Source organism: Benincasa hispida, chromosome 4, assembly GCF_027475165.1.
Source record: "Benincasa hispida cultivar pf3 chromosome 4, pf3_genome.v1.1, whole genome shotgun sequence".
NCBI lineage: Eukaryota > Viridiplantae > Streptophyta > Magnoliopsida > Cucurbitales > Cucurbitaceae > Benincasa > Benincasa hispida.
Genome location: NC_143481.1, coordinates 17,917,970 through 17,930,468, shown reverse-complemented (window position 1 = coordinate 17,930,468; position 12,499 = coordinate 17,917,970). Strand labels below are relative to the sequence as shown.

The 12,499-nt window shown below is 36.4% G+C and overlaps 1 long non-coding RNA gene across 1 annotated transcript; it reads left to right on the top strand.

Annotated features, from left to right (window-relative positions):
* Positions 1–610: 610 nt before the first annotated feature.
* Positions 611–2,931, top strand: LOC150036551 (uncharacterized). The gene is made up of 2 exons (XR_016529326.1): positions 611–1,158; positions 2,287–2,931. It is a non-coding gene; the product is annotated as an uncharacterized LOC150036551 (long non-coding RNA).
* The last annotated feature ends 9,568 nt before the right edge of the window (positions 2,932–12,499 follow it).

Here is a 12,499-nt window from a genome sequence, read left to right as displayed (position 1 = left end):
ATGAAAATTGCATTTAAAAGTATAAAATTAAAACTAAATTAATTTTAAATAATTAAAAGTGTGTTTTCGAGTAATTTTAAAATGAAAAAAAAAATGTGATTTTGATGATTTTTAAATTATTTTCAAACACGCACTTAACTAAAATGGGTTGTGAGTTGAGATTTTTAAGTGGTTGAGCTTAAATTTGAAAAAAAAAATGACTCAACATATCTCTAAAAAAAATCAGATACTTCAAATCATGGATCAAAATGACTCAATATATCTCTAAAAAAAATCAGATACTTCAAATCATGGATCAGATAGGTATCTGGTAATAGACAATACTATTTTATTATATTTGAAAATATTTCTAGTAATTTCGTCATTTAAAAAAATTACTCTTAATTAAATTAGAATCCACTTAATTAATTTAAAAAATATATTTTGATCTTTTTAAATCTAAAAAAATAGTAAAAAAATGCAAAAAGTTCTACAAGTAAGCACTTTTTGAACTTTTTGCCGTGTAAATATTTTGGGATTTTTCTATTTATAATAATTTTCCAAATAAATTTTGATAAAAATTTAAATTATTTTCTATCATTACCCTATTTCTCCCTTCTATTGCAAAATGCCCTCTCCATCGACTCGCCATAACTGCTCACTCTTCTTCATCTTCTTCATGCTCTCTCATCACTCAGCACCCATCTCCGTTCCGTCGGCCAAGTCTACCTCTTGCTCGTCGGTGTACAAAACATGTTTTTTGTACCAACACACAGATTTGATCATTGTTCGCACTCTCGAACAATGGTTAATTTTTATCTGAAATTTTGGATCTTCGCTAAGGTATGCATTAATTCACCTTCCTCACAATATGCAAAGTAGAATTTCTATTTTATTTGTACCTATTGTGATTGTTTTATGAAGAGAATGCAAAAACTTTTGGAATAAACCGTATTTAAAATTTTAATTTTATTCACTGTGTTGAATGAAACCACTTACACTCTAGAATGTATGCTACATGTAGAGATAAGAAAACAAAAGGAAAGATTTTCTGAGATTACAAAGACTTGATTTCATCTTTCAAGACCAAATGAAAAGGTTAGAGAAAGTTGTCACGTATAGTGATTTACAATGGGAGATTTGCTTTGAGATGTTCGACTGTTTGCACCTTAGTTTCAGGTAATTAGATTCTATTGTTTACCCTTGATTTGTGATACTGAGTTTTGAGGAATTTTGCTTGATTTCTAGAGGTTTTGTTGTTGCAAATGTGTTAAGACTTGTGCAGTGGGTGTTGGGACTCGGGCCTAGTTACAAATTAATTTGAATGTAAAAAAGTATGAAGGTTGGTTTGATTTATTTATTTATGTTAACTTTCATATAGTATATGTGTAATGGTTATCTTAAAGTTATAGTAATTATAGCTTAGTTCATGAATGATGTTACATTGTTGAGGAAACATCTCTTCAAAATATTATTGTTGTTTGATTAAGATTATTGGACTAAGTTTAACATGTACAACTATTTCTTATTGTCTAATAAATTTTGCAATTATTTTAGAAGTACAACAAGTAAGTGGAATTCAAACTAGCATGATGTGTTTTCTTTAGAAGGTAATATTTTTAGACATTTTTTTTAAAACACTTGTGATTTTCTAAAGTGTTAGATTAGTAAGTGGAATCCAAGTGATTTTGTTGATAATTTGTTTATGATTTTCATTAAATTTTATGCATTTATAAGTTTTTTGGTTTATGTTTATATATTTTGCCAAATAAAAATGGTTATTATTAGTTTTTCTTTTTTAGTTTGATAGACTTACTTGCTTGGATAGATAAGTAGTTTTCTATGAGTTGTCTTTTTCTTTTTTTTTTTTTTTTTTTTTTTTTTTTTTTTTTTTTAGTTTTGATAAGTTGTTTACATTGAGTTGTTTAAGGTGTTTATTTAATAATTCATATTAATTCATGAGTTTCATTATCTTGTTGACTTTATTTGTTTTAATAAGTTGAGTTGTTTTTGTTTAATTTATTATATATATATATATATTGTTCTATGCATTTTCCAAGTGAATTTAGTCCTATTAGTCTTTTTTCTTAGTTTTGATAGACTTACTTGGTAGGTTGATAACTGATAGTTTGTAGAAATACAAGCTATTATAGCCTTTTACATAGAATCATGAGGGTTGATGAGCAGAATATGCGTTGATATTGATAAGAATTGATGTGGAAAAGTGAGCTTGCGTCGATTAGCACTGAAAATCCCTACTAACCCTATATCATGCCTTTTTCTGTGTCAAAATGTCTATCTTTGTAGCTATTGCAGGAATCGATCGCATGCGTTGATCCCAAACCATCACAAAGTTTATTGCATGCGTTGATCTTCATGAAGACCAGTTCGTCGCATGGAATGCTGCAACTACAGAGTCATAACCGTGGTAGAAGGTCGATCGCAAAGTAGGTGAAATGCATTGATACTTCAACAAAAACAATCATGAACGCATACCTTGGGAGTATTAAAGAGATAAGATGGTGTTGAAATTTCACCTATCGCTTCATAAGTGGAAGTGATTCAGAGCGAGACTACCAATGTTGTCGGCGTTTGAGCTCTATAAATAGAGCCTTGGAACCCAAATTCAAGGCATCAGAGTTTCTGCCTTAGGCATATTCTTGTGATCACAGATGAGAGCGTGAGTAGGACACCTTTGAGAGTCCTTCACTTCCACAACCCTTTCCGAGTGACGATTGGAGTTTGGCTGAGAGCTCGAGAGAGACTACTCCACCGCCCATCCATGGCATCACCGGTAGCCTTGACGTACATCTGATGGAAGCAAGAGATTTCCTACATCTAGCCCACCGCCTCTCTTCTTATCTCTGTATTGTATTACATTTTGGCTTAAGACATTAATACATTTTGTAATTAATGCATCTCTTTAGTTCATTCAACGTCATTTTCATCATCATCTTCTTCTTCACCGTCTTTTACTTTTATTGCAATGAGTTGAGTATAGATTGCAAGAGTTAACACATACTCAATCATGCGGCATAGAGATGTGAAACATGTAGAAAACCACCGAGAGGTATGCGTTGCGTTAGTGTGGCGAGCTAAGATTACCCTTGTGACCAAACTTAATGACAAGGTGAATTTATCCCCTCCATAATTCTACTTCTCCTTGCATCTTATTACGCATTAACAATTGTGGCATCTCTACCAATTCTCAAAGTTAAACTTCCATTGCTCAATTTGTTTAGCTAGGAGTAGGAGTAGCACATAGTCCATTAACTTCTTTCTTTTTATTCTTATTCACCACCTCAAACGCATTACTTCACAAATATCATTTAGTTACAAGTCCCCGTGTTCGACTCTCAGATCATCCCAAGAAACTTGCGTTCTTATTATATTTGGCGAGAGAGCAAGAAAACTTGTGCAGGAACGCATGGTCATCGCATACATGATTAACGTATATTGCATATTCTTCACTTTAACGCATGATCATCAACGCATATCAAAAGAGATTACATTTTCCTATCATCAATAACTTTGTTTATAGTTACCATTGAGTTGTATGTCTCTATATGTTTATAATTTTTTATTATTTATGTTTAGACATTTTACCAAATGTACTTGGCTTCTTTTAGTCATTTCTATTAGTTTTGATGAGAGCTTGCTTTCTTAAGTTGATAAGTTTGTTTATGGTTTTTGTTAAAAATAAATAATAGGGAAGAAAAGAACAATAAGATTACGTGGAAACCCTAGTGCAGGGAGAAAAACCACGATATAAAGTCTTTTCTTATTTGTTTTTAAAACTGATACACTAAATACACAGGGACACATAGTATAAATAGACAGTAGGAAACCCTAAGGGTCTTACACAATTACATAAATGCCCCTAGGTTAAAAACCCTATTTCCAACACTCCCCCTCAACTTGGTGCATAGATATCAACAAGCCCCAACTTGCTTACACAATAATTAAAATTTTGTCTCAATAACCCTTTTGTAAGTTCATCAGCAACTTATTGATTCGAAGGAATATAAGGGATGCATATGTTTCCACTGTCCAACTTCTCCTTAATGTAGTGTTTGTCTACCTTCACGTGTTTAATTCTGTCATGTTGAACTGGGTTGTTTACACTACTGATGGTAGCTTTATTATCACAAAACAATTTCATTGGAAGCTCATTATCTTGCTGGAGATCTGATAATACTTTCTTCAACTAGATTTCTTCACAAATCCCTAGACTCATGGCTCGATACTCAGCCTCAGCACTACTTCTATCAATAACTCCTTGTTTTTTTTACTTCTCTAGATGACTAGATTTCCCCAGACAAACGTACAATACCCAGACATAGATCTTCTATCAACAACAGACCCTGCCCAGTCAGAATCAGTGTAAGCTTCAACAGATCGTTTATCAGTTTTCCTGAACATTAGGTCTTTACCAGGAGTTCCTTTCAAATATCGAAGAATCCGTTCAACTACTATCATATGATCCTCACAAGGAGCTTGCATGAACTGACTCACAACACTTACTGCATAAGAAATATCTGGTCTTGTGTGAGACAAGTATATCAACTTTCCAACTAACCGTTGATACCTTTCTTTATTAACAGGAATTCCATCACTCTTATCATCGATTTTCGCATTGTATTTTACTGGTGTGTCAACAGGTTTACACCCAGTCATACCTATTTCCTTTAGCAAGTCCAGTGTATATTTTCGTTGAGAAACTGATATACCCTCTTTTAAGCGAGCCACTTCCATTCCTAGAAAGTATCTTAGCTTCCCGAGGTTTTTAATTTCAAACTCTCTAGCCATCTCTGTTTTTAGTCTTGTGACTTCTACATCATCATCCTCAGATAAAACAATGTCATCAACATAGACAATAAGAACAACTATTTTCCCTGATGTTGATCTTCTTATAAAAAGAGTGTGATCGGAATGTCCTTGAACATATCCCTGTGCTTTCACAAACGTTGTGAACCTGTCAAACCAGGCTCTTAGAGACTGTTTTAATCCGTATAGTGATTTCCTCAATCTACACACTTTATTTTTAAATTGACTCTCGAACCCGGGAGGGGGACTCTCCTCCTCAAGTTCCGCGTTCAAAAACGCATTTTTAAATCAAGTTAGTGTAGGGGCCAATCTTTATTCACAGCTACTAACAGAAGCACTCGGATCGTGTTAAGTTTAGCCACATGTGAAAACGTCTCAGAATAATCCACTCCATATGTTTGGGTAAAGCCTCTTGCAACAAGTCTGGCCTTGTATCGGTCAATCGTCCCATCTGACTTGTACTTTATAGTAAACACCCATTTACATCCTACTATTTTGTGCCCTTCAGGCAGAGTCACCGGTTCCCAGGTTTTATTCTTTTACGGAGCCCTTATTTCTTCTATAATAGCAGACCGCCATTCTGGTTTTTTCATTGCAACACTTATGTTATTTGGAACTACCTCAGTATCCAAGCTAGTAGTAAAAGTCTTGAACTCGGATGTCAGATTACTATATGTCATGTAACTATGCATAAGATATTTAGTACATGAACGGGGTACCTTTCCTCGGGGCTATAGGAAGATCAAGTGATGCATCACGTTCTTTCACCTCTTCAGGCTTCTCACCATGATTACTACCTGTATATCAGAAACTTCAGTATATCTTCCACATCATCATTAGCACGGACCATCTCATCCTCTGTAGCTTCAATCATTTCATCCTCTACAGTTTCTCTTTCTCTCACTCTCTTAGCATCACTGTTCCCTTCCCCTTGTCATGCATGCCTTCATCATTCTCCATACATAAATCAACATCATTAGGAATATACGTACCTAGACCTGACGATAGGTCTGACTCCTGCACTGGAGCCGGCAGTTCTGGTTCAACGGGTGACACTGCTTTCTTCCTGAGATTCTTCCTATAGTACGTTTTCCAAGGAACTTAATCGGTAGGAAGAACCAGACTATCATGCTCAGGACTAGGTTTATACAAGGTTTGAATGGGTGCTGACTCTAAAGGAATAGCATAAGATGACCAGTTAGTCTCTTCATTTATGTTCTCCCCCTGAAGATGACTAACAGGGAAGAACGACTGATCCTCGAGAAAGGTGACATCCATAGAGACATAGTATTTTCGAGATGACGGGTGATAACACTTATATCTACGTTGATGGAGTAGATATCCAACAAAGGCACACTTTTGAGCACGAGGAGTAAATTTCATGTGGTTTGGACCATGGGAGTGAACAAAAGCAATACAACCAAAAACCCAAAGAGAAACATCAGAAATCAACCGAGTATTAGGAAAAGACTCTTTAAACAATTCCAAAGGGGTATGAAGATTATGAATACGATAGGGCATCTGATTAATGAGGTGAGCAGCAGTAAGAATTACATCTCCCCAGAGGTACGACGGAAGGGTGGCAAATAACATAAGAGATCGAGCTACTTCAACAGGTGCCAATTTTTACTCTCAACTACTCCATTTTGTTGCCGAGTGTAAGCACATAAGCTCTAGTGAACAATACCTTTAGAATCGAGAAATTATTTGAAGGAGGCATTAAAAAATTCTCGCCCATTATCACTTCTTAAAATCTCAATCTTTGTTTTAAATTGATTTTCGACAGTTGTGTAAAACTATTGGAAAACAAAGGACACTTCAGATTTATCAGTGAGCAGAAAAACCCAGGTCAGACGGGTGTGATCATCTATAAACGTGACAAACCACCATTTACCTATGGAAGTAGTAACCGGTGAGGGACCCCATACATCACTATGAACAAGAGAAAAAGGACTTGAGGGTTTGTAAGGTTGAGAATGGAAAGAAACACGATGTTTCTTGGCACGAATACAAACATCACAATTAAAAGAAGAAGTACTAACATTACGAAATAAATGAGGAAATAAATATTTCATATATTGAAAATTCGGATGCCTTAAGAGAAAATGCCATAACATAACATCATTTTCAGAAACAGAGAAATTTAAAGACATAAACCTAGATTGGTGATCATTCCTAGAGTAAGCTTCGTCAGAAAGGAAGTAGAGTTCCCTATCGTGCTGGGCAGTGCCAATCGTCATCCTCGATTTTAGATCCTGAACTAAAACTAAATCTGGTGAGAAAATCGCCTTACACCTCAAATCTCTTGTTAGTTTACTGACAGATAACAAATTATATGATAGTTTAGGCACTTGTAAGGTATCACATAGAATTAAACCATGAAATGGAGAGATATTACCCTTTCCTGCAACAGGGGCAAAAGACCTGTTTGCAATTCGAATCCTTTCATTACCAGCACTCGAATTATATGACATAAATAACTCTGAGGAACTCGTAAGGTGATCAGTAGCCCCTGAATCCACAATCCATGGTTTCTTACCATTTACACTAATTAGGCCAAAAGAAGGAAAATTACCTGACTATGCAATTGCACTCACCCCAACTATACTCGAGCTGTGTTTACCATCACCAGAAGATTTCTTCTGAGTTTGTTCATCTACTGAATCACTTGTCTGGGCACGACTAGTATTAGATTTTTCATGAGACCGTCATCGCCTACTATTTGGGGGCTTCCCATGTAATTTCCAACATTGATCCTTCGTATGCCAAAGCTTTTTACAATGTTCAAAAAACTGGAGGAGGTTTCTTATCACCATCAGTACCAGACGGCTTGGCAACAAAGGCGGCTGCATCAGTAGTTGAGGTGGTATTATTCATGGCACACGACCGATCTTCTTCCAATCGTATTTTAGAACAAACTTCTCGAAGTGAAGGAATCGGGTGCTGGCCCAAGATCCAACTACGAACCCCATCAAACTTTGGATTTAATCTAGCCAAAAACACATAAACACGATCTGCTTCCTCAATCTTCAAATATTGGGCCCCATCTTGTGGACAATTCTAGACAATCTCTCTACACAAGTCCATTTCCTGCCACAGCATCAACAGTTTGTTAAAATAAGAGGTAACATCCATAGACACTTGTTTGGATTCATGAACCTATTTATGGAGTGTATATAGCCGAGAGGCATTCTGTCATTTAGAAAATAGATCTTGCGCCGCCTCCTAGATATCCTTGGCTGTTGCAGCATATAATAGCGGTCTTCCTATCAGGGGTTCCATACTGTTCACCAAGACAGATCGTAGCAACGAATCTTCTCCTTTCCAAATCCGTTATTGTGGATCACTTGGGGCCGACTTTGGAATTTTCCCTGTCAAATATCCAAACTTGTGACGCCCTTCCAAGGCCATCCAGATCGATTGAGACCAGGAGAAATAATTCTGGCCATTTAATTTCTCTAACGATAAATCCTGCAGAATTATCCATTGAACCAGATAAGAAGGAAACGTTAGGCACTATAGGTAATGAGCTTATCGGATTTTCTGTATAAATCGGTTGAGGATTTTCATCAAACATCTATCCAAATCAGAAATCTGTTGTTGTAGGTAAGCCAACCGTTGTCTCACACGTCTGGGTAACGAGCTGAACCACAATTGATTGGAATAGGTGCTGGTTGCTCGGGCTGCTTGAGATCTCAGCTATTGAATGTGAAAAAACCATCGGGTCGACTGTTGAAGGAAATCGGATCACGGGGCCGGGTTGGATGGGCTGAAAGTGGACCAACTGGTGCAAAAAATGGATAGAAGAGCTCTCGGGTTGGGCTAGCCATGGGTTGAATCGCGGATCGAAATTAAAAGCTGCACACTCGGGTTGGGCTAGCCTTGGATCGACTAGTTCGGGTCGGAATTAGAATCAAAATATCGGGTCTGGCTGGTCTGCCCTGGTTCAACCCAAACGTGTCCGGTTTGCTCCAGACTAGTACTAACTCTAATCAGATCATCATGACTCCTCTGCTTCTCGCCTTCGATGCTGCTCACTCTACCCTAGTAGCTCCGATCGAAGGTCAACATCTCCTCGTGGCTAGCCTGCTTTTCACGTCCGAGACCGCTGCCAACTCTGCCATGATCGTGATAGCTCCGATCGTGAATCGTTGGTTCTTCGTGGCCAACTCTAGCTTCGATCAGATTATGACTTGTTTTGGAATGGTGATACCCGATTGACTGAGGGCGTTTTTCCAAGGATTGTACCTGAATGACATATATTAATTCCGGTAGGGCATCCTAGAAGCATTCCTTTACGGCTTCTCGGATTGCTGTTCTCATGTTAAAACTTGAAGACCCATCAATAGAGGAGGATTGAGGTTGATTCTCTTCTATAACGGCTAGGTTTTCGTCACCGCGCTTTGATATCATGTTAAAAATAAAGAATAGGGAAGAGAAGAACAACACGATTACGTGGAAACCCTAGTGCAGGGAGAAAAACCACGATATAAAGTCTTTTCTTATTTGTTTTTAAAAAGCATACACTAAATACACAATGACACACTATATAAATAGACAGTAGGAAATCCTAGGGGTCTTACACAATTACATAAATGCCCCTAGGTTAAAAACCCTATTTCCAATAGTTTTCATTGAGTTGTTTGTGTTTACAAGTTTATAAGCAAAAATTTAGTTAATGAGGAAGGTTTCTATGAAAGAAGAAGTGGATGTTTGATGGATTTCAATTAAGGTGGGTGGTTTGTTAGTTCTCTGACAGTCCTTTTAGTATGGAATTAAAAGGTCATTGCTCGAGTTTGAGTTACTTTCATGCTTTTTGTTGATGCTTTTTTTTCCTTTTGTTTGAGGTCATTGTTATGTTCTTGATTTTCTTGATTTTCAAATTTCAAGCATGGTTCTGGTTCTGGTATTTAGGATAGTTCTTTAACGTCATTACTGTGCTGATGTGTTTTCTTGAATTTTAAATGCTCAAGGATTTGTTTTGTTTGAGTTAGATTTGATGTCTTGATGGTCTTTAATACAAGATTTTGATGTTGAATTTGGATGGAAATGGAAAGAGTTTGGGTTGGAATTTTATACTTTTGTTTCTAATGATGTTTCATGTTTCAAAGACCTATGCAAACTAGTGTTATCTAGTGTTTGCTACTAATTTTGTTCACCATTTACTTGATGTAACTTGATAATTATAAATTAAGTTGATATTAGGCAAACTCACTTATTAGAAATTATTGAACTAGTTGATAAGTAGTTTTCTATTGATTTGTCTATGCTTTCCATTGAGTTGATTCCAGTTGATGACTTTTTAGGTTGAATTGTTTATGTTTGGTTGTTTATAAGTTTTATTATGCATTCAAGACGGAAGTAGGAAGATACTTGAGTTCAAGTTGGGTGTGGTGATGTCGACAACTTCATTAGAAAAAAGCTAAGTATGGTGAAACTGATGATGGGACTTCTTATAGCATTTAAGCTCAAAAAGACAATTATTTAGGGTCAACAAGTAATTTTAAGGCTTTAGAGTCTTGTACTTATTATAGTTACCAATTTTGTTGATCTTTGTAAGTTGTAAAGCTTGTGGAGGGATGAATAACTATATTACTTTTGTTAAAGTGAGGTAATTGTTATGTTTGTTGAAATTTGTGTATAATTATTACTTTTATTATATCCATATAAATATTTGCTAGTCAACCTTTTTCGATGTCGGTCAGTACCCCTATAACGTTGGTTTTCGACTGACATTATAGCTCAGTTTTGTACTAGTGATAACAACTTTATATATTAAATTGAATATTATTTTTTTAATTAATGAAATACTTTTACCGTCACTTACATGTATTGCAAAAGATACTTGCAATGACCATTAATCCACATTTAGCAACAATCTTATATGTTGCTAAAACTTAATTTTTAGAGATGAATTTTCGACATTATTGTATAACACAGATAGTCCCAAAACATGTGTTGCTAAAAGTGTGTTTTTAGTAACGCGTTAGCATTAGTAAAAGTCACGTTTTAACGGTGTGCAATGAGTATATCACTAAAACTTTCGACTATGCGGCTACCGTGACATTCACAGTGGCACGCCTCTATGCGTTGTTAATACTTTTAGCGGCATTTTTTTTTGGCTTTTAGCAATTCGTTTTACTCGTCACTGAAAGTTATTTTTCTTATAGTGTGACAGTGGACCTGGCGAAAATTGAAGCTATGGAAAAGTGGCCTATACCTCGCAACATTAAGGAACTCCATGGATTTTTGGGTTTAATAGGGTACTATCGGAATTTCGTTGCAAACTATGGAAGTATAACTATACCATTGACACAACTATTGAAGAAAGGGAACTTTGTTTGGAACCCGAAAGCTAAAGAAGCTTTCTATAGATTGAAGGTTGCCATGGTACAAGTACCAGTTAGCATTTCCCAATTTCAAAGAACCTTATGTTGTCAAAATTGATGCCTTGGGGGTAGGCGTTGGAGTTGTACCAATGCTAAATAAATGTCCATTAGCTTTCTTTAGCCAAACCTTGCCACTGACCCACCGTTTTAAAGCTATGTACGAATGAGAACTGATGGCCATCGTTTTTATTATACGAAAATGGCACCTTTACTTGTCGGGCAGGAGGTTCATCGTAAGGGAAAATTAGAAGAGTCTGAAATTCCTACTAGAACATCGTGTAATTGTAGGGGAATACCAGCGTTGGATTGCCAAGCTGATGGGCAATGATTTTGTGATAGAGTACACAAGAGGATTGGAAAATTTTGCAGTCAATGCTTTGTCTCGATTACCAGCAACATTGGAGTTAGGTGTGTTAAGTATTGAAATAGAAAAGGGAAGAAAGGGAAAACATACAGTTTACGTGGAAAACCCTAGGCCAGGGAGAAAAAACCACGATATAAGAGTTTTTATTAATTTTTCACACCTTTATAGGGTACAATAGAGCCAAATAAATAACTAAGGCAAACGCTAAAAATAGTAGAGGAGAAAAACCGACTAAAATGCCCTTAGGGAAAAACCACTACTTTCAACATTCCCTCTCAAATTGGGGCATAAATATCAATGAGACCCAACTTGTTAACACGTGTGTCAAAGCTTTGCCTTAGTAACACTTTAGTGAGAATGTCAGCAACCTATTGACTTGAAGGAACTTAGGGAATACAAATACTGCCATTATCCAACTTTTTCTTAATGAAGTGTCTGTCTATCTCCACATGCGTTGCACCAAGTTGTTAGCTATACTTATAGCTGCCTTGTTACCACAATAGAGTTTCATCGGAGTATCACAATCTTGGTGAAGGTCAGAAAAGACTTTCTTCAACCATATCTCCTTGCATATTCCTAAACTCATAGCCCTGTATTCCGCTTCAACACTGCTTCTAGCAATGATGCCTTGTTACTTACTCTGCCAAGTAACTAGATTACCTCACACAAAGGTATAGTACCCTGATGTTGACTTTCTGTCTGTAATGGATCCTGCCTAAGTTGAGTCAGTGTATGCCTCAATGCACCCCCCAACATGATTCCTGAACATTAGGCCCTTTCTTGGAGTGGGCTTTAAATACCACAGTATTCAAGTGACCGCCTCTATATGTTCCTCACAAGGAGCCTACATAAACTGAATAACCATACTGACGATATAGGAAATATCAGGTCTAGTATGAGACTAGTAGATTAATTTCCCACTAGACGCTGGCATCTCTCT